At 44.7% G+C, this 27,916-nt stretch overlaps 1 protein-coding gene across 1 annotated transcript in view; it reads left to right on the top strand.

The window, feature by feature from the left end:
* Positions 1-709: 709 nt before the first annotated feature.
* Positions 710-27,916, top strand: part of RTN4R (reticulon 4 receptor) — a 70,060-nt gene continuing 42,853 nt past the window's right edge. The window contains exon 1 of the mRNA XM_030219078.1: positions 710-803. The gene's annotated coding sequence lies outside the window, so the exon portion shown is untranslated. The remainder of the gene's footprint in view (positions 804-27,916) is intronic.

Below are 27,916 nucleotides of genomic sequence, written 5' to 3'. Positions count from 1 at the left end.
ACCCTCCAGTGCATGCACATCTCTCTCATGGATATTCTGAAAAGCTCTCAGTGGCTGGACCATGTTTGGGAATCACTGATTACGGTTTTATCACCTTGCCAGCTGCAGACAGAGGTGCAGTCAGTGACTGTGTAAACTGCACTCATGCAGGACAGCGCCGCCTATGCGTAAACAGCAATTGTGCAGAAGTCTCTCTTTTCAGCCCCTTGCATTGAAACTGCAGCCTCGGCTTTTGTATTTGCAACTTGTTTCTGGGATCTGTGCCCCTAGATTTCTGTAAAAATTGCTTCAGCTTTCCCGTTGCTACACTAGCTTTTTTGTCTCGGAATCTGAGTGACTGTCGATTTAGCCTTTAGCCTCTCTCTCTCTCTCTCTCTCTCTCTCTCTGGACTTCTGTGATTGCTGCTGCAGTGCAGACTCATTTTCAATCGCTGTTTGCTACTTCGGTCCCTCTCTGCTGGAGCTGTGCGATTGCCTTTGCAGCTTTTCCATCAGATTTTAATATCTGCACTTTTTGTAAGTGCAGCTAATAAGACAAGAAGCAGCATTTCTGAAAGCTACTGGAAAAGGCTGATGATTTCTTGCGGGAACCAATTCCTTTCCATTGCAGCCTGGCTCCAGTAAAGAAAGGAAAGATAATGGGTAGCAGGGTTTCTTCTAAATGACTGAGTGCAGAGGTGACGGGAGACTTTTTTTCTCTTCAGGACCCGAAGTTTGCGGGATTCCTTCCTTGGATATCAATTTGTATTTTCCTTTGAAGTGCCTTTCCCAAACCCTAATAATGAAGACGGTGATTCCAGAAGGTAAGTGCCCCGCCTAGCTTTGATTTTACAATTGCAAACAGGGAAGAGTGTTTAGGACTGAATTAATCTGCATCCTTAGAGCAGGGACGTAGCACAATTTAACCGTGTTCACTGAGGGTCCCTGAATTACATTTGCCTTAAGTTAACAAGTTAGTTTTGCTGTTTCTTTTTATGGAATTAATTTTGTTTCTAGGTTGCTAGAAGCATAATTTGGTAGGCGATCAGCCTTTTCTAATTTCTTAGCATCTGCTTGATTGAACGAGTTAACTCCAGATGTGTACCCAAGTTTTGCAAGTTTGTGTATGACAAACCACCTTTGAAAGAAGACTGCAAACAACTGAAATGAGCTGAAAATCTGCTTTGATCCGATTTTCCCTTTGTAGTCCCCAGACTCCATGGTTTGTGCCACTTTAATGAGGCGAAAGAAAATGAATAACACTGAATGTTCAAAATGTATTAGGAGCCCCCAGAACCGGCTGTTATCAAATAGGTCGATTCTGCAGAATGAGACTTTGAATTTGACAGAGAAACAATTGCTTTTCTTTGGCTTATTTCCAGCAAGAGCTTTTCTATGTTTATTCTGGTGCCACAGTTTCAAATTGGTGAAGTCTGAAAGGGAAATTATATTATACTTATATTGAGGAGAACTGGATTTTCTGCAGAACATCCCATCTTACCAGATTCAAGAGTCCCTTTCAGAGGCGAGGGTGTTGCATCTGTTCTGAATCTAGTTTTAACTATAGCTATTGAGATAAGATGTCATCTTGCAGTGTACCTGTACGTTTTAATAACATCTACAGCAAATGATTTCTAGGTTAATAGTACCAGACTCCTTTCCTAGAAGTTTGTCAACTGTATCAGATTGATTACTGTTAACAACAGAATCTCCTCTCCCTGTCCCTGGAGGGAAAGAGGTAGCAGATAAACTTCAGGTTTAAGGGAACCTATTTAAAGACCTTAAAAAGCTGAGCATCAAAGTACATTAATCAAACAAAAGATGTCTCTCTGCCCCGAAAGTTAATGTGAGAATAGAGGCCAACCAAATTTCAGTTACGGTCCTGAAACTAGCCTCCATTCCTTTTTCTGCCCCGTTTCAGTCAAAGGGTTACTTTTTATTTTCAGCCATATTTTGAGTTTGGGCAGAAAAATGATCATATGTTTTCTGTAGAAGCCAAAAATATGTGCTTTGTCCCATTTGCCTCCATCCCTCCCCTCCCCCCATAACAGGAGTAGCCCCTCCACCTAGACCCCCCCCAAGTGCCTTCCTTCATACTCATAGGTCCCTTGGACCTTTCTTACAATCCTCAGTTACTGTTGCCCATTCTGGTTCTGTTCTCAAAATGGTTGCCATGCCTGGGACATTGCTCCTGCCCTGGCTATACCACTAGACCACCAGGGATTGTAAGGTAGCCCCGGGGGGGGGGGGGGGGGGTACTCTTTGTATATATATTTTTTGTACTGCAATTGCAAGTAATGCAGTTATGATCTTGCATAATAGTTGATATGGTAAACAGACTGCTCCAAATAACTGCTTTTGATTCAGAATTTTAACTGGAATTTAAGTCTATAAATTTGGGATGATAAGCTCCTTAGAAATTTGTCTCTTTGAGGAGATATGACATCGGTGGCCACTCCCAAGTGTGGCACTGTGGCTTTTAGTTTCAGTTTTCATTACCTGAGGTCCATGTATGTGGAGGCTATTTTGCTTGGAGGTAAAATCTGGTCTTTCATTATTAAAATTATATTCTGGCTTGGATACTGTGGGTTGAGCAAAGGGATGAAGACTGCAAGCGCTGACAATCCCCAGTGGTCCTCACTGACTCACATTCACACAACCAAATTTGAGTTGGTTTCAGTTTCAGCCAAAACCAAATGATGAGTTTTGGCTGCAGTTTCAATTTCAGCCAAAAGCTTTCAGACAGTTTCGGTTGGCCTCTATCAGAGAATAGAAGCACAGAGACATAGGCCATATGGTTTTCCCAGTTGGCACATCTGTACCATCTACTTTCTCTTTCTCTACCTAAGAGGTCCTTTGTGCTTGTCCGAAGCCTTCTTGAATTCACGTAGGGTCTTCGTCTACACCACCTCCACTGGGAGGCCATTTCATACATCCATCACCCTTTCTGTAAAGAAGCAGATTACTTTTTTTGTTTTTGTTTTGTTACATTTGTACCCTGCGCTTTCCCACTCATGGCAGGCTCAATGCGGCGGGCAATGGAGGGTTAAGTGACTTGCCCAGAGTCACAAGGAACTGAACCTACCCTCTTTCACCCTCATCCTCTGCCCCTCAGAGATTCATTTCAATTGAGATTTGCCTCCTGTGCCTGGATTGGCCGCTGTCGTGGACAGGATGCTGGGCTCGATGGACCCTTGGTCTTTTCCCAGTGTGGCATTACTTATGTACTTATGTACTAGGTATTTAAAGCTCTCTATCTCTCCTCTCCTGCCTTTCTTACAAAGCATAAATATTGAGATGTTTAAGTGTCCCCATAGGCTTCATGATGAAGACCACTGACCATTTTAGTAGCCGCCCTCTGAGCATGTGGTCTCCAGAATTGTACACTCTTTTATAAATGGGGCCTTAGAAGAGACTTCTACAGAAGCATTATCACCGCCTTCTTTTTCCACATGATTTGCAACCTTAAGATCATCAGTTTTCATCACCTTTAGTCCTCTTCATTCAATCACCTCAAGTCCTGTTCTTTTGTGCACGGAAGTATTACATAAGTATTGCCATACTGGGAAAGATCAAAGGTTCATCAAGCCCAGCATCCTGTTTCCAACAGTGGCCAATCCAGGTCACAAATACCTGGCAAGATCCCAAAAAAGTACAAAACACTCTATACTGCTAATCCCAGAAATAGTGGATTCTCCCCAAGTCCATTTAATGATAGTCTATGGACTTTTTCTTTAGGAAGCCGTCCAAACCTTTTTTAAACTCCACTAAGCTAACTGCCTTTACCACATTCTCTGGCAACGAATTCCAGAGTTTAATTACACGAGTGAAGAAAACGTTTTCTCAGATTCGTTTTAAATTTACTACATTGTAGCTTCATCGCATGCCCCCTAGTCCTAGTATTTTTGGAAAGCGTAAACAGATGCTTCACTTCTACCCATTCCACTCCACTCATTATTTTATAGACCTCTATCATATCTCCTCTCAGCCACCTTTTCGCCAAGCTGAAGAGCCCTAGCCGCTTTAGTCTTTCCTCATAGGGAAGTCGTCCCATCCCCTTTATCATTTTCATTGTCCTTCTCTGCACCTTTTCTAATTCCACTATATCTTTTTGGAGATATGGCGACCAGAATTTAACACAATATTCGAGGTGCGGTCACAGCATGAAGCGATACAAAGGCAATATAACATCCTTATTCTTGTTTTCCATTCCTTTCCTAATAATACCTAACATTCTGTTGCTTTCTTAGCCGCAGCAGCACACTGAGCAGAAGGTTTCAACGTATCATCAACGACGACACCTAGATCCCTTTCTTGGTCTGTGACTCCTATCGTGGAACCTTGCATGACGTAGCTATAATTCAGGTTCCTCTTTCCTACATGCATCACTTTGCATTTGCTCACATTATACGTCATCTGCCATTTAGATGCCCAGTCTCCCAGTCTCGTAAGGTCCTCTTGTAATTTTTCACAATCCTCCCGCGATGTAACAACTTTGAATAACTTTGTGTCATCAGCAAATGTAATTATCTCACTAGTTACTCTCATCTCTAGGTCATTTATAAATATGTAAAAAAGCAGTGGTCCCAGCATAGACCCCTGGGGAACCCCACTAACTTCCCTTCTCCATTGAGAATACTGACCGTTTAATCATACTCTCTGTTTTCTATCCTTTAACCAGTTCTTAATCCACAATAGAACACTACCTCCTATCCCATGACTCTCCAATTTCCTGTGGAGTCTTTCATGAGGTACTTTGTCAAACGCCTTCTGAAAATCCAGATACACAATATCAACCGGCTCCCCTTTAGCCACATGTTTGTTCACCCCTTCAAAGAAATGCAGTAGATTGGTGAGGCAAGATTTCCCTTCACTAAATCTATGTTAACTTTGTCTCATTAATCCATGCTTTTGAATATGATCTGTAATTTTGTTCTTTATAATAGTCTCTACCATTTTGTCCGGCACTGATGTCAGACTCACCGGTCTATAATTTCCCGGATCTCCTCTGAAACCTTTTTTAAAGAAATCGGTATTACATTGGCCACCCTCCAATCTTCAGGTACCACACTCGATTTTAAGGATAAACTCTGCACCTATAGTGTACCTCTCCCTCAGGTATTTGCAACCCAAATGCATGAACCTGCATTTTTTAACATTAAATCTTAGCTACCAAATCCTAGACCATTCTTCAAGCTTCACTAGGTCCTTCCTCATGTTTTCCACACCAGGGGTATTTACCCTATTACAGAGTTTGGTATCATCTGCAAAAAGGGAAACCTTACCAGACAGCCCTTTGCACTATCACTTACAAAAATGTTAAAAAGAACCAAAGAACCAATCCTTGCATCACACCACCACTGGCTGAATATCAGAGGGTAAGGGCTTACAAGTGAACTCTGCATTAGCCATTTAGCACACTGTGCCCCCCCCCACCACGCAGTTCATACACACAGATCGAAGCCAGGGTTGCCAGGTGGAAAATTTTTTTCCAGCCCACTGGAGCCCAAAAAACAGCCCAAAAACCGCCCAAACACAAACCCCGCCCCTGACACCCCCACCCCCGCGTCACCACCCCCGCCCCCGCCGTCATCAACCCCGCCCCCGCCGTCACCGGCCCCGCCTCCCACGTCACCGGCCCCGCCTCCCCGTCATCGGCCCCGCCTCTCACGTCATCGGCCCCGCCTCCCCGTCATCGGCCCCGCCTCTCACGTCATCGGCCCGCCTCCCACGTCACTAACCCCGCCCAAAACGTCATTAACCCCACCCAAAAACGTCATTAACCCCGCCCCCCCCGCGGCCGAAAAAACCGCCCGAAGCACAAAAACCAGCCCAAAAAACCGCAACCCGCCACGGGCAAAAATTTCCCGCGGCGGGTCGCGGAAAACCGCCCAATTGGGCGGTAAAACCGCCCACCTGGCAACACTGATCGAAGCCAGCAGATGAGGAGGAAGTGACCCTATGTGTGGTACTTCACTTCCTCTTCCTCTAGTTGCTCAATCTCTGTGGGGGAAGGGGAGAGAGAGAGAGCAGCTGCTGCCACTGAGTGTGCCATGGGGAGGGTGGGAGGGGATAGAGTAAAGTGAAAGTGTACCCTGGGGTTTCAGGGGCAGGAAAGTTGAGTGTGCGCCATGGAGATTTGGGGAGGGGGGCAGAGAAAGCTGTGAGTCTACCATGGGGATGGGAAGAAGGGCAGAGAAAGCTGAGATTATGCCACTGGTGTGGAGGGAAATTAAGCTTGAGGATGTACAATAGGGAGGGTGGGAGAGATAAAATGATAACTGGGGGGAGGAGGAGAAAAAATAAGAGGTGAGGGTGTGTGCTGGGGGAGGGAGAGTGAGAGGTCGGTATATCGCATATAGGAGAAGACTTCGAGGGCTGTATTAAGGGTCTTGATGGGAGTTAGAGGGAGAGAGAATGTCATTGTGCGCTTTCCGGGATTGCATAGATCAGCACTGTTTAAATTGTATTGCTGCTCTTTCCTGTCCTATACCAAATGGACTTCCTTCCTCTTTTTCCCTATCACTTACTCCTGTCTATTGTTTCACTCCTATTCTCCACGTTTGATTTTAACTTTTTATATTTATTATGTAAACCGTGCTGAAGGTCTTTGCCCAAGGGCAATATATCAAAAGAAACCTGAGAGATGGAACTGGGGAGGCTGGAGCCTGAGGAGGGAGAAAGCAGGAGGGAATTTCAGGCCTTATGATGAGGAAATTCTGTGCAAAAAAAACTATACAAATAAAATCTTTGCAGAATTTTAAATATTGTGTGCAAGGTTTTCAAATACTGCACACACTCGCCCCAGGAATAAAAGTTGTTGAATTAGAGTGGCCCATTAAGAGATCACGTGATGGTGTGAAGCAGAGTAGAGGCGAATTGCCGAAGCTCCTGGGACTCAGCGACCCAGCGACCCTGCCAAGGTTAAATTAACAATTTAAACACACCAAAAGCTTCCCAGTGGTGAAGGAAGGTTGATAGACAAATATTTAAACTAATCGCCAGCTGGGATGGCCTCTAAAATGAAAAAAGAGAAACCTAAAAGCGGCGGAGAAGACAAGATGGCTGACGAACCAGCAGCGCCGAGCCCCACTTTGGCAATTAATAGCTGCGATCGAAAAGGCTCTGGAACCGCGATGGGCAGCACTTGATACCAAATTGGATGGTCTGGGCATCAGAACTGGAGACTTGGAGACTCGGGTTTCGGCCCTCGAAGATGATTCACACGGATTTGGCCCGGACATCGCGCGTCTCCAACAACAAGTACAAGACCAGGCGACCCAGCTGGAAGAGCTGGAAAATCATTCCAGAAGGAACAACATCTGCATCGTGGGACTATCGGAAGCGCTGCCGGATAGACATCTGGAAATTTGGCTCGAAAACTGGCTATCAAAAGAACTAGCTCTCTCTGACTCTATGGGCCCAGTGGTGATCGAAAGGGCCCATCGGATTGGACGAAGAGACGGAGAACGAGGGAGGCCCAGGGTAGTAATTACAAAAATCCTGAACTACCGACATAAGTTGGAAATTATACAAGGCTTCAAGATGAAAAGGGACCAATTAAAACATGATGGACCAATTAAAACATGATGGGCGTAATATATTAATATTTCAGGATTTCTCCCAAGGAGTACAAGAACAGAGAAGGAAGTTTCACCAACTATGCACCACACTTGTACAGAAGAAGATACGTTTTGCACTTCAATATCCGGCACAATTACGAATTTGCATCCAAGGTACATGGCGGACCTTTAAGACTCCAGCAGAGGCAAAAACAGCGCTTCAAGAACAGGACTTAATAGAAGCAGACTGAAACAGGGAGAGCTACAAAGTTTGTGAAGGTTTGCAGTTAAATGTTGTGAAGTAGGTTTGGTGTATATATAATTACAAAGGGCTATGGGTCCCTAGCACATGGCGTGATCCGAATTTCATCCCCCAATTGTGGGTAGGATAAGAAAAGGGTTAGAAGTTGGGGAAAAGAAAGGGGAGAAGGGTGGAGGGGGGGGGAAAGAAAAGGAAGGGGGGAGGGGAGGTAATAAAGATAAGGTAACATCAGAAGCTGTGGAGAGGGGTGAAGTGTTGTCTATGGGATCACATAGGTTAGGTCGGAGCCCCATCGCATGTAAAAAAGGAATCCCCAGGGGGGCACAGAACTTCATATGGGAAACAAGAAGGGAGAAACAGGCCTTATGGGGGTCAAGAATGATGATTGAAATGCCAGATTAGCATAATAAAAATATGATTCACATCACACAATAACACTATGCCAGCAAGGATAATTACTTGGAATGTGGGGGGCATTAGCTCTCCAGTGAAAAGAACTAAAATTCTGACGGCCCTAAAACGACACAAAGCGGATAGTGCGTGTCTGCAGGAAACTAGACTTACAGATGCAGAACATGCCAAGCTGCAGAGATTTTGGGTGGGAGAAAGTTATGCAGCAGCTGCCCAAGGGAGAAAAGGAGGGGTGGCCATACTATTTCGTAAAGGATTATCATATAAAGCCAAAGTGCTATCAAGAGGGGTGCAAGGGAATTACATCATACTGCAGGTGTGGCTGCAGGGCCTGGAATTTCTTTTAGTAGGCATCTATTGGCCCAACGCTTACGATTCTAAGTTCTATAAAGAAATAGCAGCCCGATGCTTAACGTATAAGACAAAACAATGTTTAATTTTAGGAGATTTTAACATGGTAATAGACCCAAAGGTTGATTGCACTAATCCCGCGTCACCACACTATTCAGGACAACGGGCGCAGGAGTTTCATACACTCTTGCAAACTCTCAATTTAGTGGATGCCTGGAGAACACTGCATCCCGGGGAACGAGACTATACACATCAGTCTCGGGCCCATGGAACTCTGGCAAGATTAGACTACATATTAGTAGACAGGGCAATGTTCACATGGGTAAAAATGGTAACAATTGGCCCAGAAGAAATATTTGACCACACACCAGTCTGGCTGGACTTGGGAATTCCAGCAGATGAAGGGGGAGGGAGGGGATGGAGGTTTCCCCATTATCTTTCTAGAGACCTGCAGTTTCGGGATTACATTACTATGAAATGGGAAGATTATGCCACAAATAATGTAGACCATGCACAGACACAACCAGAGTTATTTTGGGCAGCCTCGAAGGCTGTCCTTCGGGGGGACATAATAGTATATACTAGCTTAAGGCGAAAAAGAAGAGCGCAGGGTATTCTGCATTTAGAAGAACAAGTGAGAAAGGCTAAGCGTGCACATATACAGCATCCCACACAAGCTACACTAGAGAATCTAAAAGCAGCACGTGTGGCACTCAACACGCTGCTACATGAACAGGAGAATAGATCTGGCCTTTTCTTTAAGTATAAGTTGCAGAGATTTGGGAATCGTCCGGGCAGGCTGTTAGCTAGAGTTATTAAAAACTGGGGGGGTTCAAGAGCGGTGACAATGCTAAAAGATAAAAACAAGAAGCCTATTACAGACCGCAAAGAGATAGGAAAGACTTTTACAGAATACTTTACTGCCTTGTACTCGGGGGAGCATGGTCCACTACCAAAAATAGCCTCAGAATATCTACAGCAGGCAGGCCTACCTCAGTTGTCGCAAGCAGAGGTAGAGGGGCTGAATAGCCCATTGACACTGCAGGAGCTACAAGGGGCAATAAAATCCCTTAAGCAACATTCTGCCCCTGGACCCGATGGCTTTACTGGGGAATATTATAAGATGCTCCCTCCAGAGGCCCTGATAGCCCCAGGGGCGTAGCCAGACACCCAATTTTGGGTGGGCCTGGGCCCAAGATGGGTGGGCAGAAGAACTCCGCCTTGTCCCACAAGTAATTTGGTCTCTCTCTCTCTCTCTTGCCTGCATGCCATATGGTCTCTCAAACATCCCCCTCCCCTTTTAAATGGCAGATTTTCACTGGCAACGAGCAGCAACTAATACACAGTGCTCATGATAGCCCCACAGCCTTCCCTCTGATGCAACTTCCTGTTTCTGCATACGCAGGAATACATCAGAGGGAAGGCAGCAGGGCCGGTGCGAACAGTATGTATCAGTCGCTGCTTGTAGCAGACAAAGATCTGCTATTTAAAAGTTATGCAGGAGGGACAGTTGGGAGTTTTTGGCTGGTGGGGCTTGGGAATCCCAACCAGCCACATTAGAGATGTGCTGCTATTGGGTGGGCCTGAACCCAAATTGGATGGGCCTGGGCCCACCCGGGCCCACCCTTGGCTATGCCACTGCTTTGAAGGTGTGAATAAACATGTGGATAAAAGTGAGCTGCTTGATGTAGTGTATCTAGATTTTCAGAAAGTTTTTGATAAAGTTCCTCATGAGAGAAAATTAGTCATGGAATAGGAGGCAAGGTTCTGCTGTGGATTAGGAATTGGTTACTGGACAGAAAACAGAGGGTAGGGTTAAATGGTCATTTCAGTGGAGGAGGGGCAGCAGTGGAGTGCCATAGGGATCTATACTGAGACCGGTGTTATTTAACATATTTATAAATGATATGAAAATTGGAACGACGAGTGAGTTGATTAAATTTACAGATGACACAAAACTATTCAAGGTTGTTAAAACACATGCTGACTGAAATATTGCAGGAAAACTGGGCATCCAAATGGCAGATGAAATTTAATGTGGACAAATACATTGGGAAGAATAATCGTTACCTGATGCTAGGGTCCACCTTGGGGGTCAACACTCAAGAAAAAGATCTAGGTGTTATTGTAGATAATACCCTAAAATCTTCTGATTAGTGTGCGGCAATGGCCGAAAAAGCAAACAGGATGCTAGGAATTAATAGGAAAGGGATGGTGAATAAGATCAAAAATACTATAATGTAACATACATACATACATAGTAACATAGTAGATGACGGCAGAAAAAGACCTGCACGGTCCATCCAGTCTGCCCAACAAGACAACTCATGTGTGCTACTTTTTGTGTATACCCTACTTTGATTTGTACCTATGCTCTTCAGGGCACAAACCGTATAAGTCTGCCCAGCGCTATCCCCACCTCCCAACCACCAGTCCTGCCTCCCAACCACTGGCTCTGGCACAGACCGTATAAGTCTGCCCAGCGCTATCCCCACCTCCCAACCACCAGTCCTGCCTCCCACCACCGGCTCTGGCACAGACCGTATAAGTCTGCCCAGCACTATCCCTGCCTCCCAACCTCCAGTCCCGCCTCCCACCACTGGCTCTGGCACAGTCCGTATAAGTCTGCCCAGCACTATCCCCGCCTCCCAACCACCAGCCCCGCCTCCCAACCACCGGCTCTGGCACAGACCGTATAAGTCTGCCCAGCGCTATCCCCGCCTCCCAACCACCAGTCCTGCCTCCCACCACCGGCTCTGGCACAGACCGTATAAGTCTGCCCAGCGCTATCCCTGCCTCCCAACCTCCAGTCCCGCCTCCCACCACTGGCTCTGGCACAGACTGTATAAGTCTGCCCCACACTATCCCCGCCTCCCAACCTCTAGCCCCGCCTCCCACTACCGGCTCTGCAGATCCAATCTCGGTTAAGCTCCTGAGGATCCATTCCTTCTGAACAGGATTCCTTTATGTTTATCCCACGCATGTGCCTTTGTATCGCTCCATGGTGCGACCTCACCTTGAGTATTGTGTTCAGTGCTGTTTGCCGTATCTCAGAAAAGATATAGTGGAATTAGAAAAGGTTCAAAGAAAAGTGACCAAAATGATAAAGGGGATGGAACTCCTCTCGTGTGAGGAAAAGCTAAAGAGATTAGGGCTCTTCAGCTTGGAAAAGAGATGGATGAGGGGAGGTCTACAAACTCCCGAATGGTGTAAAACGAGAAGAAGTAAATTGATTTTTTAATCATTCCAAAAGTACAAAGACTAGGGGACACTTGAGGAATTTACATGGAAATACTTTAAAAACAAATAGGAGGAAATATATATATATATATTTTTTTTTTAATGAAATTTTGACATATCATCCAAGTAAAATAGTTGTACAGCAAAGTGATATATATAAGACAACTAGCCGTTAAGCCCGTTAAAACGGGCGAGTATTGGTATGTTCTGTTTTGATGTCCAACTCCCTCCCTCCCAGCTCCAAGCCCCATTCCCTCCCAGCTTCAAGGGCCCCCCTCCGTCCCTCCCTCCAAGCCAGCTCCAAGGCCCCCCTCCTTCTGACCTCCCATGTCCAACATCCTCCCGCCTTCCCTCCCAGCTCCAAGGCCCCTCTCCGTCCCTCCCTTCCAGCCAGCTCCAAGGCTCCCCTCCGTCCATCCCTCCCAGCTCCAAGGCCCCCCTCCTTCTGAGACCTCCCATGTCCAGCATTTCTCCTGCCCTCCCCTCCTCCCCCCCCCCACCCAAGGTTGCTGCCTCCACCCGGGCTGGGCCCTCTCCTCTCCATTAAACGTATAGCGCCTCACCTCCAAAACTGCAGCACGCAGATCGTCTCCCGTCGGCCTTCCTTCCCTGCCTGTGTCCCGCCCTTGTGTGACATAATGTCGGCGAGGGCGGGACACAGGCAGGGAAGGAAGGCCGACGGGAGCTGATCTGCCTGCTGCGGTTTCGGCGCTGTAAGTTCAATGGAGAAGAGAGGGCCCGGCCCGGGTGGAGGCGGCGGCGACCTGGGGGGGGAGGGGCGGCGGCGACCTTGGGGGAGGGAGGGGAGGGCAGGAGAGGGTGGAGGGGGGCCGGCGGCAACCCAGTGGGGGGGTTGTGGTAGCGGGGACCTCGGGGAGGGGGGAGCGGTAGCGACCTCGGCGGTTCCCTCCCTCCCCTTCTGTGTGGTGCATTTCTCAGCACAGTTTCCCTCTCTGTTCCGTCATCATGTCTTGATGCGGGGGCGGGACAGAGAGGGAAGTCTCTACTGCGCATTTGCAGGTGAGTCGGTCACTTGCCATTTATATGTTTGATAATAAACATAAAAAGATCACATTTCAGTAAGCTACATATAAAAATAAAGAAATATCACAAGTCCACAAAATAATGATCCAATATTACAGAAAAGAGAGGATCTAAATGAAAAGAAACTATCAAAAAGAGAAAAGAAAGAAATTTCCTTGAAGTGCCAGAGTCTACAGCTATATTCATGAAGAGTTAATTAGATATTGGGGTAACACCCTGGTTACCTACTACACTAAAAAAAAAAAAGCAGAGAGATGCAAAGGATCAAAGAAGACATATTTCACAGATTTTTTTATTTATTTATCTCATTTGTACCCCACAGTTTCCCAACAGTGTCAGGCTCAATGTGGCTTACAACGGACCACAGAGGCAGACGCCAATGCAGTAAAATGAAGCTGTATCTAACAATGCATTTACAGGGGTATCTAAGAAAGAAAGTTGCGCCAAGCTGAAGTACACCCGGTCTCATCAGTAGAAACTGTTTACGTCTTTTTTTAGTGTCTCTGGCTACATCTGGAAAAATTTGAACTTTAAAATCCAAAAAGGACTTAGTTCTGTTCTTAAAGAACAATTTCACGAGCCAGCTTTTATCTGGTGTTAATGCCACAAAAGCAACCAAAGTTGCCGCTGTGGCCATCTCTGTATCTGAAAGTTCCAATATAGCTGAAACATTTAAAGAAACTTTATTTTGCTCCAAATGGTAAATTCTCTTCAGCAATCCCCAAAACCTCCTTATGATATCTTTTCAGCATATCTCTAGGTGGGACTGTTAATATCCATGCACACAATGATATATCAGTTCTTTGTAAGAATCGCCACTGTCTTGCATTGGGTACACCTTGGTCGTCTCTGCATCCACGTATCCTCAGTTGGCGGAGTCAGCTCACCAGCTCAGGAACTCCTAGGCACCTACTATCCTGACTCAAAAGAACTAAAAAAAGGAAAACCCTAACTCCCTGTGCTCGTTGCATGTGCCCTCAAGACTCAGTCAGTAATTTTCTTAGACAAAGAGCCTAGTGGACTATCTAAATTTAAATAAAAACATAAGCAAGGACAATTCTTATCTAGTTCAGACCCCTCTTTCTTCTTAAATTCTCTTCCAGGTTCTCTTCCATACCCGTACTATACCCCCTACTGGCGCAGTCAGGGAGGTAGGCAGGATCTCCCAGAAGTGGGAACCTGGCAGGAGGCATGCACAGTGGCAGGATTTAGGATGAGACTACTTGGTGCAGGATTTCACTTTCTCTTAGGTAGGCCTTTCTCTTGGGAGCAGGCGCTTCAGCTGGGGCACATTTTAATGTAAGCTTTCTTGGGGTCTGGAGAGATGGCTTAGGTGGAGCAGTTTCCTCTTCAGGGCATGACTCCCTTTTACCAGGCAAAATCTCATGGGGCCAGCTTCACTCTCTCTGGACTGGAGCACACACAGCTGGACACACATGCAGGCTGAACTCTTCAGAGATGTGGGGCCTTCAGCCATACCACTCCCTGCCGGCTTCTCGCTCTGGCCCTGCTCTCTTCAGCACTGCCTGCCTCAGACTGCACGGCCCCTCGTGGGCAATACTACACCCAGCATAGCCCTGTGCTTCTTCCAGGGTAGATCTGCCCTAGTTCCAGTATGATACCGCTTCTCAGCACAGTACCACTAGCTCCTCTGCCTTGCTCTCCATCTGGGCTGGTCTCTGTTGTGGATACTTTTGCTCCTCTTCCCAGCTTGCCTGCCTTCCTGCAGCTCAGCTTCCCATGTCCCAGCTTGCTCCAGAATTCCTCCTTCCCTCTGCTTGCCTGCTTCAGTGCCCTACACTTCCCCAGCCTTTCTTGCAGCTGTCACTCTCTCTTTGGTTACTCATAGTTCAGGCTTCCTTCTCCGCTGCAGGCTTGCCTCTCTCAGCCTCCAGCTATTGTCTCCTGTGCTCAGGCTTGTGCTCTCAACAGCATGCAGCTCCTCTGTGCTGGCTTGACTCTTTCCAACCCGTAGCTTCCATTCTCAGGCTTTCTTCCCTGCCTTCATCCTGCCTGGGTTTTTTCTCTTCTGCCAGCATGCAGTCTGACTGGCTTGCTCTTTCTCTCAGCCTGCAGCCTCGCACCCACATGGCTTCGCTTGTTCTGTCTCACTTCCTGCTTCTTCTTCTTCTTAATAGTAATAGTAGTAGTAGTAGTAGTAGTAGTAGTAGTAGTAGTAGTAGCTCTCCCCTGAGCTGCCCTGCCTCCTGCCACCTCATTGGTCCAAATTTGTATCCTTTGCCAGGCCCTGGCTCCTATTGGCTGCCTTCCACACTGCTCCTCAGTCTTGCCTCACATGCTCCTCAAGCTCCCAGCTTCCCTTGGGGCCTCGAACAGCCAATCAGGAATTACACCTCTTCACTGCACATTCCCCCACCCCCACAGATCCATAAATATTTAATAGTAAAACTCCTTTGTCTGGCTCTTAAACCTCTCAAACCCCTTTACAGCCATGCTTCAGAGTGCTCTGTGAAAACCTGAACATTTAAAATCACTTTTAACTCCAAAACCAGGAAATCCACAATTTGTAGCATTTCTACTACTACTACTTATCATTTCTATATTGCTACTAGACATACGCAGCGCTGTACACTTGAACATGAAGAAACAGTCCCTGCTTGACAGAGCTTACAATTTAATTAGGACAGACAAACAGGACAAATAAGGGATAAGGGAATTACTAAGTTGGGAAGCCGGCAGGGAGTGGTATGGCTGTCCCTGGACCGCTTCTTTTCTCGATCTACACCTCTTCCCTGGGCTCGCTGATCTCATCACATGGTTTCCAGTACCATCTCTATGCTGATGATACCCAGCTTTACCTCTCCACTCCCGACATCACAGTCGAAACCCAGGCCAAAGTTTCGGCCTGCCTTTCAGACATCGCTGCCTGGATGTCCAACCGGCATCTGAAACTGAACATGGCAAAGACTGAGCTCCTTGTCTTTCCACCCAAACCTTCTTCTCCTCTTCCCCCACTTTCCGTCTCTGTTGACAACGCCCTCATCCTCCCCGTCTCTTCAGCCCGCAGTCTCGGAGTCATTTTCGACTCCTCCCTCTCCTTCTCTGCCCATATCCAGCAGACAGCTAAGACCTGTCGCTTCTTCCTCTATAATATTAGCAAAATTCGCCCATTCCTCTCTGAACAGACCACCCGAACCCTCGTCCACTCGCTCGTTACCTCTCGTCTTGACTAGTGCAACCTTCTTCTCGCTGGCCTCCCGCTTAGCCATCTATCCCCCCTTCAATCTGTCCAAAATTCCGCCGCACGTCTTATCTACCTCGTGAACCGATACTCATATCACCCCTCTCCTCAAGTCGCTTCACTGACTCCCGATCCGTTACCGTATACAGTTCAAGCTTCTCCTATTGACCTTCAAGTGCACTCAATCTGCCGCCCCCCATTACCTCTCTACCCTCCTCTCCCCGTATGTTCCCACCCGTAACCTCCGCTCTCAGGACAAATCACTCCTATCTGTACCCTTCTCCACCACCGCTAACTCCAGACTCAGCCCCTTCTGCCTCGCATCACCTTGTGCCTGGAACAGACTTCCCGAGCCCATACGCCATGCGCCCTCCCTGCCCATTTTCAAGTCCTTACTCAAAGCCCATCTCTTCTCCCTTGCTTTTGGCGCCTAACCACCTTCCCCATTCGTGATACCTACACTGGCTACATAGTTTGTAACCTTTAGATTGTAAGCTCTCTTGAGCAGGGACTGTCCTTCCCCATGTTTAAACTTGTACAGCACTGCGTAACCCTGGCAGCGCTATAGAAATGCTAAGTAGTAGTAGTAGTAGGAATGATAAAACATGGGTACTGAACAAATAAGTAAGGGTTAGGAGTTGAAAGCAGCATCAAAAAGGTGGGCTTTTAGCCTAGATTTGAAGATGGCCAGAGATGGAACTTAACGTACTGGCTTAGGAAGTCTATTCCAGGCATATGGTGCAGCAAGATAAAAGAGATTTACCCAGTGAATGGGGTTCCTGGGGAGGAGTGTAGGGAGAGATAAGAGTGGAGAGGTACTGAGTTGCTACAGAGAGAATGCACTTGTAAGTCAATAAGAGGAGTCTGAACTGTGTGCGGAAATGGATAGGGAGTCAATGAAGTGACTTGAGGAAAGGGCTAATATGAGCTTAGCAACACTGGTGGAATATATGTTGTGCAGCAGAATTTTGAACAGATTGAAGGGGAGAGAGATGGCTTAGTGGGAGACCTGTGAGAAGCAAGTTGCAATAGTCTAAGCAAGAGGTGATAAGAGAGTGGATAAGGGTTCTGGTAGGGTGCTCAGAGAGGAAAGGATGAATTTTGGTGATATTATAGAGAAAGAAACAACAGGTTTTAGCAGTCTGTTGAATATGTGTAGAAAAGGAGAGAGACGATTCGAAGATGACCCTAAGGTTATGAGCTGATGAAACAGGGAGGATGAGAGTGTTATCCACAGAGATAGAGAATGGGGGAAGAGGAGAGGTTGGTTTATGAGGAAAGATAAGAAGCTCAGTCTTGGGCATGTTTATTTTTGGATGGCGGTGAGACATCCAGGCAGCAATGCCAGACAGGCAGACTGATACTTTGGCCTGGATTCTTGCTGAGATTTCTGGTGTGGAGAGGTGGATGTGGGAGTCATCAGTGTAAAGGTGATACTGAAAACCATAGGAAGAGATCAGAGTGTTTGTTCAATGGTTGTTGATGGACATCTCCAGTGTTAAGACATCCTCCTCATGTATTTCTACCGTTGTCTTGATTTTCTTTCATTTCAAGCTATTCTTGATCCACTTCAATCTGGCTTTCGTCCTCTTCATTCAACTGAAACAGCGCTTGCTAAAGTTTCCAATGTCCTGTTCCTGGCCTGATCCAAAGGTCTCTATTCTGTCCTCATCCTTCTCGATCTATCTGCTGCTTTTGACACTGTTGATCACCGCCAACACCTAGATAAGCTGTCGTCACTTGGATTTCAGGGCTCTGTTCATTCCTGGTTTTCTTCTTATCTCTCCCATCGCACTTTTAATGTATACTCTGGTGGCTCCTCCTCCACTTCTAGCTGCCCTGAGCCTCTGTCCCTCCCCTTCTGTTGCAAGATGCCCCCCTCTCTGGGGCAGGGGAGCAAGGTAAAGTCTTCTTTTTCGATACTTACAGTAAATTGCAATTTGGTAAGTAACTGAGGGGCCCTTTTACTAAGGTGCGGGAGAGCTAATGTGCAAGTAAGGCATGCCAAGTCGGCACCACTGACGGGCTAGCACATGCACCCAGTGGTAATTCTGAGTTTGGTGCATCGAATCCTGCGGTAGAAAATAATTTTCTATTTTCTACCGTGTGGGGGCATTCCTGGCAGTAATCAGCAGTTGCTGTGCACTGCAGGGTTACTGCGTGGATAATGTACGAGCCAGGCACATGCCCATTTCCCGGCCCATTAAAAAAAACCTTTTTCCAGCCGCGGTAAAAAAATGTCCCAGCGCACACCCAAAACACGCGTTATTAAGCCAAATAAACCATAATCCATTTTAAATAATAGATTATTCCAACAAGTAGATCTACTAAAGTGATTTTTTTTTTTACTTAAAGTATACATTTGTTAGATTTTTAAATATCACATCACTTAAAGGAAGAATTTATGAGAATGCTATTATATTTAAGGTTTTAAAGAAAAAGCTCCATGAGATAATGCAATGAATCAATCGAATACATTGAATCAGTTAAATATGATTTTATATTGTATGCTTGTTATATTATGTTCTTGGTTGCAAATGTGGGAGGACCAGGAAAATGGTACTGTAAAATATGTGGTATTTTACTTTAAGCTGTCTGCCAGATGTATTTTAAAGCATTTTAGATTACCATTCAATGCATCATTTCTGTGAGTATTAGTTTCAGATGAATTTTGCTCTGTTGTTTTTGTGATATATACGATCATTTGCTGATCTTTGTATAGCCTTTTGCTTTGTGATATTAGATTTATTTTAAAATATTTGTTCTGTGAACACTGTATACAGGAATTGGCTACTTCTGTATTTAAAACTAACTTCAGTGACTGGATAATTAATATATGAAGTTTAAGGCCCTGTTTACTTAGCATTTTTAGCATGTGCGAACCATATAGGCTCCCATACTATTCCTATTGGCGCCTACAAAGGTAGCATGCGCTAATTTTATGCACCTAAGGTTTTGCGTGCCAGAAAACAAAAAATATTTTCTGGCATGCCTAGCAGACGTGCGTCAAAAATGAACTTACCCCAAGGGCCACAAGGTAGCCAGGCGGTAACTCAAAATTGATGCGCGTTGGGCACGCAAAGGCACCTACACAGCTCAGTAAAAGGGCCCCTCAGTTTTAATATTGTTGGATTGATCTGCTTCTTTATGTAATTATTTTATGTATTATCATATATGTGTCTTCATGTATGTGTTGATTTTAAGAGATGTTTTATATTTATTTTTCAGTTGTTAATGTTTGTAACCCCTGAGTTAGCTTGAGGGTGAAACGTTGTGACTGATTTTATTATTGTTCTTTAAATTGTTTTTATTATTTTGACCTTTCTATGTAGTAATATCTATTTATTTATTTTGCCTTTGGCTTTGTGTTCCCCAAGTGTCTCTGTGTTGCCTACTAAAATGTATGCGCCAGTTACATGCGCAAATGTTCTAAAAACTAGCATCTTCTATTTGTAAGATTTATCGACCCACACCGATTATTGCATTATGAAAGTTAATTGCATTTAGATAGTACTAAAATACTTCCACCAGGCAGAATTCTCTGATGAAGTATTTTTCATCGCCAGGCCTACTTTATGGAATTAATTATCAGCAGATGTGTGAGCTCAGACTCGGTGTTTAACATTTAAAAAATGGCTGAACACTTATCTGTTTCAGCAGGGATTTGCAATATAATGACAAGATCATTTTGAACGTGCAATTTTGTTTGAATGATGTATGACATTATAGATGTGGCATGCAATCATATATATTTTTTAGCTATTTGATTATATGATTTTTGATGATTTTATATGTTATTTTTGTTTTACTTCCTGTGTTCATTTTTGGTTTTCAATTTGTTTCATGTCGAAAACTGATGAAACTTTAATAATGGTCAACCAAAACTGCATATAAAGGAAATATCTAGAGCTTGATGAGTCAACAGCCATAAATTAATATGTCTTTTACATATTGCAGGGCTGCTATGAGTTTTGGAAAGGTTCCCATTATTTTTAGGGCCTGTGTGGATGAGGTCTCTTGATGCCCCATCTTTAAGAGTACTAGATCAGTACCACTATCTAGAATATGACTCACACAGTGATTTGTGTGTCTGAAGCAGGCCATAAGACCAAAATATATCAAGCTTACTGTAGTTTTAAGTAATTGCTGGAATCTATGGGCTATAGCTAGTTTGGTCAGCTTGACACTAGCCTGTGATGACTCGTTCTTTCCAGTATCTGTGGCTGGATTTGCCTCTTTTCGTCTTCTTTTAATTTGTTTTGTTCATTGTTATTATTAATCAGTTCAACAATGGGCTAAACATAACAAACGTTGCCTGAATCCAAGTAAAACCTTCTCTGAGTTCCTAACATACCTGACATCAAAATCTCTTTTGGGAAGTACAAACTCCCCTCAAATCACAAGTCAGAAACCTTGGAATACAGTTACGTTCAGTACTTATTCTGATTCCCCAAATCCAAGCAGCCTTCAAGAGCTGCCTCTACTATTTGCGACAGCTACGCTGCCTCTCTTCTTACATTGAGAAGGTAAATCTTATCCCAGTTGTGCATGCCATGATAACATCAAGACTGGATTACTGTAACACAGTCTACAACGATCTGACTACAAAGGGCCTGCACCTGCTCCAATTGATTCAGAATGCTGCAGCAAGACTAACAGAAGGTTGCAAGTGGCGTGACCACATCAGACCATTTTTGCAAAAACTTCACTGGCTACAAGTACAATACAGGGCTAAATTTAAAACTATTATGTCTGATCTTCAAGGCCCTTAAAGGAAATGGCCCCGAGTACCTGAAGAATAGGATGAGCCTCTACACACCTCCAAGGACACTAAGGTCCGCTCAAGGACTATCACTAAACAGACCCTCTCCAAAAGACATTATACGACGTGATCCCGCAAGCAAGCCTTCTCCGGAGTAGCCCCCACACTCTGGAATGCATTGCCTGAAAGGCTCCACTTAACACAAGACTATCACTACTTCAGGAAGCAGGTGAAAGTTTGACTCTTCGACCAAGCCTTTAACGGAAGAAGTAACTAACTTGTTAGTCTCACTCACACACACAAGGAGTGACACGGGCTGCACATGATACTGCAGCAGGACATGTTTAACCACTTCTACCCCAACTAAGATAAATCTCTGACCTCATGTGCACCCTTCTTTAAATTAGTCACCTTACTTTCTAACTCCTCTTACTCTCTTGCCTATATGTTCCATCTTTGCTTATTCCCTACACTGTCAGTTAAAATATTCTATTATGTATTGTGTTGACATTGTGAGTAGTATTTTGTATTGTTATTTGAATATTTTTGATGCTGTAATTGTTTATTGCTTATGTTTGATTTATTCTTACCGCTTTGAGTGAATTCCTTCAAAAAGGCAGAAAAATAAATCCTAATAATAATGTCTATTTGATATTATACTTAAGATAATGAATGTAATTAATTATATGTTTGATACTTTATTTAATGGTATGTGTATTTTTACTGTATCCCACTGGAGGATAAAACAGTCTATAAATTTGACAACAAATAAAATAAATAAAAATAAATAAATATTTACAGATATGTGCGTACATACTGGATATGCGCCTATGCAGTAATCTGTAAATACACCCATATTGTATATTTTACAGGTTTGTGTGCACATGGCAAACTCTGGACATTCATTTATACACATAGGGCCGTATTCTATATATTGCAACTAAAATCTAGGTGTGTCCAATTTATGTTCCTAGCTGTATTCTATAAGCTGTGTCTACATTCACACGTGGTTTATAGAATAACACAGAGGTTGGGTGGATGTGCCTAGATTTAGATGCTACCCTAAATTCTACAACCACGCGCGTAGTACTGATTGATGGCCCCAACATGGCCACATTCATCACATTGCTGCGCCTCCTCCCTTTGGCTATACATGCTGGAATTTAAGAGCACCTCTTTTTAAAATACACCTAAAAAGATGAATGCCTAAATTCAAATTATTGCCAATTACTGTTGAAAATTAGTCATTATTGGTCAATTATCAACACTAAAAGGTTTGTAGAGCAGAGCACATAAATTGCGCACACACTACGAGTTGCCTAGAGGTTAGCGTGGTGGACTTTGGTCCTGGGGAACTGGGTTCAATTCCCACTGCAGCTCCTTGTGACTCTGGGCAAGTCACTTAACCCTCCATTGCCCCACGTAAGCCGCATTAAACCTGCTATGAGTGGGAAAGCGCGGGGTACAAATGTAACAAAAAAATAAAATAAAGTATATAGAATCCAGGGGATAACCTATAAAATACTGTGTTACACATGTATCATGGCCATTTAGCCACATACAATGATACCACCACTGTGGCTGGAGTCTCATGCCTAAGCACATAGACTCGGTATATACTCGGTTGCACCAGTATGTGTTACACGTGTATCACGGGCATTTAGGAACACACAATGACACCAGCTCTGTGGAGGACATGTCATGCCTAAGAACATAGACTTGGTATATACTCGGTTGCACCAGTATGTTACACGTGTATCACTAGCATTTAAACACACACGACACCACCGCTGTGGCTGGAGTGTCATGCCTAAGCACATAGACTCGTTATAACCTCGGTTGCACCAGTATTCTGTAAATACTGTGTTACACGTGTATCATGGGCATTTAGGCACACACAATGACACCAGCTCTATGGCTGACTTGTCATAAACTCGGTATATGGTTGGTTAAGCCAGTATTCTGTAAATACTGTGTTACACGTGTATCAGTGGCATTGAGGCATACACAATGACAGCAGCTCTATGACTGATGTAAGTGTCATGCCCAAGCACATAGAGTCGGTTGGACTGGTATGAGTTACATGTGTATCACAGGCTTTTAAGCACACAGAATGACACCAGCTCTGTGTATGACTTGTCATGCCTAAGCACATAGACTTGGTATATACTCGGTTGCACTAGTATTCTGTAAAGGAAAGTAGACACCTACATATAGACTCCTGTTGTACTCCTTGCATATCGTCGGATCCTTCTACCTTCCCCCTATGTCATGTCACCATCTCTGAGGCACACTCAGCCCACAGTGGAGACAGACCCTTTACTTTTGGTGCCAGCTATCACAGGAGACCTGGCTTATATATTTCACCTTGAGGGTCTCAACATATTTGCGGACATTGACCACAGAGTTTGGTGACAGATGCCTTTTTGGTTTCTTCCTCCTCCTGGAAACAGTCCCATCCACTTTACTCTCCCTGGCTATGTTTTCTTATCTATAATTAGGTATATTGCAGTAATTACCTACAGTATACATAAAATTTTCCTCTCCACTAGTGGGACAATTTACAAACAGTAAGTGCACCATAGAGAAGTCTTATATTGCTGGGGGGGGTGGGGAGAGGGCAATCGGAGCTGGTGTCAGGTGGGAAGGAAGGAGGGTAATCAGAGGTGGTACCAGTGGGGTGTTGGGAGGAGGACTGGACCTGCTGGGAGGGAGGGGGATCAGAGCAGGTGCCTGGAGTGTAAGAGGGGGATGGCAGCTGGTATCAGGTGGGGGAAGTTGGTAGGAGGATCAAAGTTGGTGCTGGGTGGGAAGGAGGAAAGGGGATTAAATGTTGGGTTGGGGGGGGGGCTGGTTTGGGAGGACGATTGGAGCTGGTACCAGGTGAGACAGAAGTAGAGTGACTGGAGCTGGTGCCAGTGGGCTGTTGGGAGGAGGACTGAACCTGCGGGGAGGGAGGGAGATCAGATCTGGTGCTTGGTGGGAAGGAGGGGGATCGGAGCTGGTACTAAGGGGAGGGAGAAAAGAGGATTGTACCTGATGCTGGGGATGAGGTTGGTAGGGGGATTGGAGCTGGTGCTGTATAGATGGAAGGAAGGGGGATTGAAGCTCAACAGGGTGAGAATGCTGGGCAGTAATTGCTGAGTGCGATCTCTGGTAATTGTTTTATTTATGTGTTTTGATATGAGATGATCTTTATCAGAGAAAATTTGTCTTCACTCAACGTGTAAAACTCTGGAATTTGTTGCCAGAAAATGTGGTGGCAGTTAGCTTAGTGAACCTTATCATGAAAGTACTCAGCCAGAGTCTGGGGGGGAAAGTAAAGGGGGGTTGGAGGTGAAGGCACTTTGAAGAGAGAGTTCAGTGTGGCAAAGAGACATTGAGGGTTTGAGCCAAGAGAATTTGTCAACTGGATATAATACTCCTGTTTGGCAAGTAAAAGAGCAGACTAGAAGGAGGTCAGCAAGAATTTGAAATGTATGAAGTCAGCATGGGCACGGGATTTCAGCCAAAGCGGCAGAGCGGGCACAGGAACATAGATAGCGGATTCTAGAGGTCAGCCAAGGCTGGGGTTTGGTATGTTTTACAGAACGGGGAATGGGAGGATCGAGAGTATCCGGAGCAGAGGAGAGAATAGTATTATAGGAAGAGACAGCCTCATTGACAGACTTGGATAACATAGTGGTAGAGAAGAGATTTGAAACACTGGAGGACAGAGTAGAAAGGTCAATACCCTGAAGATTCCTAAATATATTGCTTAAGATTGGACTGGACTGGGGAGGAGGGTGTTTAAGTGTGAAAGTTATCAGATGATGGTCAGAGAGGGGAAGAGTTTTGAGGCACAGAAACTGGAGAGTGAGCAGTTTGAGCAGAGGATAAGATCAAGACACAGTGGCCATTCTGGTGAGTGGGGGCAGTGGAGCACAGCTGAAGATTGAAAGAGAATGTTAAAGCAAGAAACTGAGAAGCATAAGAGTCAGAGGGATCATTAGCATGAATGTTAAAATCCCCAAGAATGAGGGAAGGAGATGAAGGTTCAAGAAAGAAGAAAAGCCAGGCATCAAAGTCAGTGAGAAAGGAAGAAAGGGACTTATCAAGGGGTCGATAAATGACTGCTACTCAGAGAGGCAGAGGAGCAAATAGACGGAAGGAGTGGACTTCGAAGGAAGAAAAACAGTGAGACTGAGGTAGAAGAAGAGGTTGAAATCTACAAGAGGGTGAAAGTAGTAGCCCGACACCACCTCCGCGGTCAACCAGGCGAGGAGTATGGGAGAAAAGAACCTCCATGGCATAGGGCCGAAACTGAAGCAGAGTCTTCAGGGTAAAGCCAAGTTTCAGTTAGGGCAAGCAGATGGAGAGTACAAGAGATAAAGAGGTCATAGATGTAGGAAAGTTTGTTACAGACAGAGCTGGCATTCCACAGAGCGCAAGAGAAAGGCAGGGAAGAAGGGGGGAGGAGAGGAACAGAAATTAGATTGGAGATATCACGGTGTGACCTGCACAAATAGGATGAGAGCTGATGTGGAGGACCAGGATTGGGATTAATGTCCCCAGCGGACAGCAGGAGAAGGAGCAAGAGAGTATGGAGAAGAGTAGGAGAGGTACAACGACAGTGACGAAGGCCAGATGTACTCAATAGAAAGGAGATGGATGAATGGAAGGAAGGAAATGTTGAAGGTTGAGAGCTGAGAAAAAGGAAGAGGAAAAAAAGAGATTGTGAGATGATGAATACAGAGGGTGGACAATGTGTGCCTGCAGTGTACAGTGGTTTCAGATGGAGAAACAGATTAGGAAGGGACAGTACCAAGAAGAGTTTAAAAAGGGTCTGGACAGCTTCCTAAAGTAAAAGTCCATAGACCATTATTAAATTGACTTGGGGATATGCAGCATAAAATGTATTGAACTTTTTTCGGGATCTTGCCAGGTATTGTGACATGGATTGGCCACTGCTGGAAACAAGATGCTGGGCTTGATGGTGTCCCAGTGTGGCAATATTTATGTACTTATGATGTAACTTATTTCTGGGAATGCCAGTCTCTTCATTATGTAAGCTATACGGAGCTCATGAGGTAAGTGTGGGGTATAAGTATCCTGTAATATATACAATGTAGACCAGTATCTGGAAGTTATACGGATGCAGTCAGTATTGAGGGCCAGCACCCATACAGGTAACCTGGCAAACTTAGGACAGCTTTTTATGTGTTTCTGAATGCCCAATTAGCAATGCAGGTAACATCACTGGATATTGCCAGGATCCGCATAACAGCCTGGCTCTTCTCTGGCTCCGCCCTCTATAATGCCCCTGATCTGCCCCCTTGGGACGTGGCTGCGAAGGGTCGAGTCTGGTGATGTGCCACTCAATAGCACTGTCTAGGCAGCTACAAGTGATTTAAATATGGTTTATGGTTTATTTAGTTTTAATATACAACCTTCAAAAGCAAATTGCAAGTGGTGTACAATAATTCAAAATTCAATTAAGATAGAAAAGAAACTCTTATAATGGCAGGCTAGCACAGAGGACAAAAGAAAACAAGATAAAATCTATCCAAAATTCAGTAGATCTACAAACCAGGAACACAACAGGATCATCACGAACATACTTAAATCTCCATTACCCAAGTTGCAAAGGACTCAAATACAAATTAACCTATGCATCCAGCTTTTCCTATATAAGCGCACAACTATGGAACCCGTTACCAAAAGCCGTGAAAACAACGTATGACCACCTAAACTTCTGGAAATCACTCAAAATGAACTTGTTCAATAAGGCATACCCTACCGACCCAACATAAATGCCTAAACCCTGCAACACAACGAAACCAAGGCTCGGAATAAACACAAAATAACTCTTCCTCTCTATGATTCCCTAACGCATCTGCTCACATATGAACCTTATTCTACCTGTCATTACCTTGTATTTGATCATACCGGAATTGGTGGATGCCTTTATAGTTATATGTAAGCCACATTGAGCCTGCAAATAGGTGGGAAAATGTGGGATACAATCATAACAAATAAATAAAATAAATAAAATAAATAAATGGTCAGCATTCTCAATGGAGAAGGGTAGTTAGTGGGGTCTGTGCTGGGACCACTGCTTTTTAACATGTTTATAAATGACCTAGAGATGGGAGTAACTAGTGAGATAATTAAATTTGCTGATGGACCAAAAAGATAAATGCACAGAGCACAAAAACATCTAGCAAACAGCAATCTTTGAAAAAAAAAAAAAATAGATGTTTTTCTGTTATGAAAATGGCTATATTCCCCACTTGAATTTTGCACATTTTTAGCAAAACGTCCAGAGTTGGACTTAGATGTCATATCAAAAATGCCCCTCAGCTGAAAATTCATCTTAATTTAGGAGCTTAAAAGTTATGTTTATAACTTTAGCTCCGCCTTTCATTTGCTTAATTTATGAGGCTAGTGCTGAAAATCAGTGCTAAACTCCTAACTCATTTTCCTGCTGTAAGTCTGCTCTTGTTGCCACCCACATCTTATGCTCATAAATGTAGGAGTTGATATTCAAAGTGATTTAACTGTCCAAAAATAGCTCCTGACCAATTAAATTGCCTGTTCCAGACTAACCGGTCATTTTCAGCAGCCTTTGACCAGTCAGTGCTGCTGTATATGGCCGGTTAGTGCTTAAAGCAAAACTGGCTATTTTGATTGTTTTCTTGCAGTCCATGTTAATAAATATGTTTTTCTTGCACACTTAATTAACAAAATAAATTTTAACAAGTTATAGGACACATTTTACATTTGGTTTGAATTTACAAGCCTCCCCCACCTGATATTCAAAACTATTTAACCGGCCAGGAGCCGTTTCTGGCTTGTTATATAGCATTTAAGCTCCTAACGTTGGCTATTCAGCGGGATATAGCTGGTTATCTCCCACTGAATATCAAAGTTAGTCAGTGGCGTTCCTAGGGGGGCTGACACCCTGGGCGGATCGCCGATGCGCCCCGCCCCCCGGGTGCAGCGCGACCCCCCTCCCCGGCAAAAGAACCCCCCCGGGTGCAGCGCGACACCCCCGGTGAAAGAACCCCCCCAGGTGCACGCCGCTGGGGGGGTGCCGCGCGCCTGTCGGCTGTTCGTTTCCA

Source organism: Microcaecilia unicolor, chromosome 11 (assembly GCF_901765095.1).
Source record: "Microcaecilia unicolor chromosome 11, aMicUni1.1, whole genome shotgun sequence".
In the NCBI taxonomy this organism is placed as follows: Eukaryota; Metazoa; Chordata; class Amphibia; order Gymnophiona; family Siphonopidae; genus Microcaecilia; species Microcaecilia unicolor.
The sequence above is the reverse complement of the archived record's forward strand: the minus strand, read 5'-3'. Positions and strand labels throughout refer to the sequence as shown.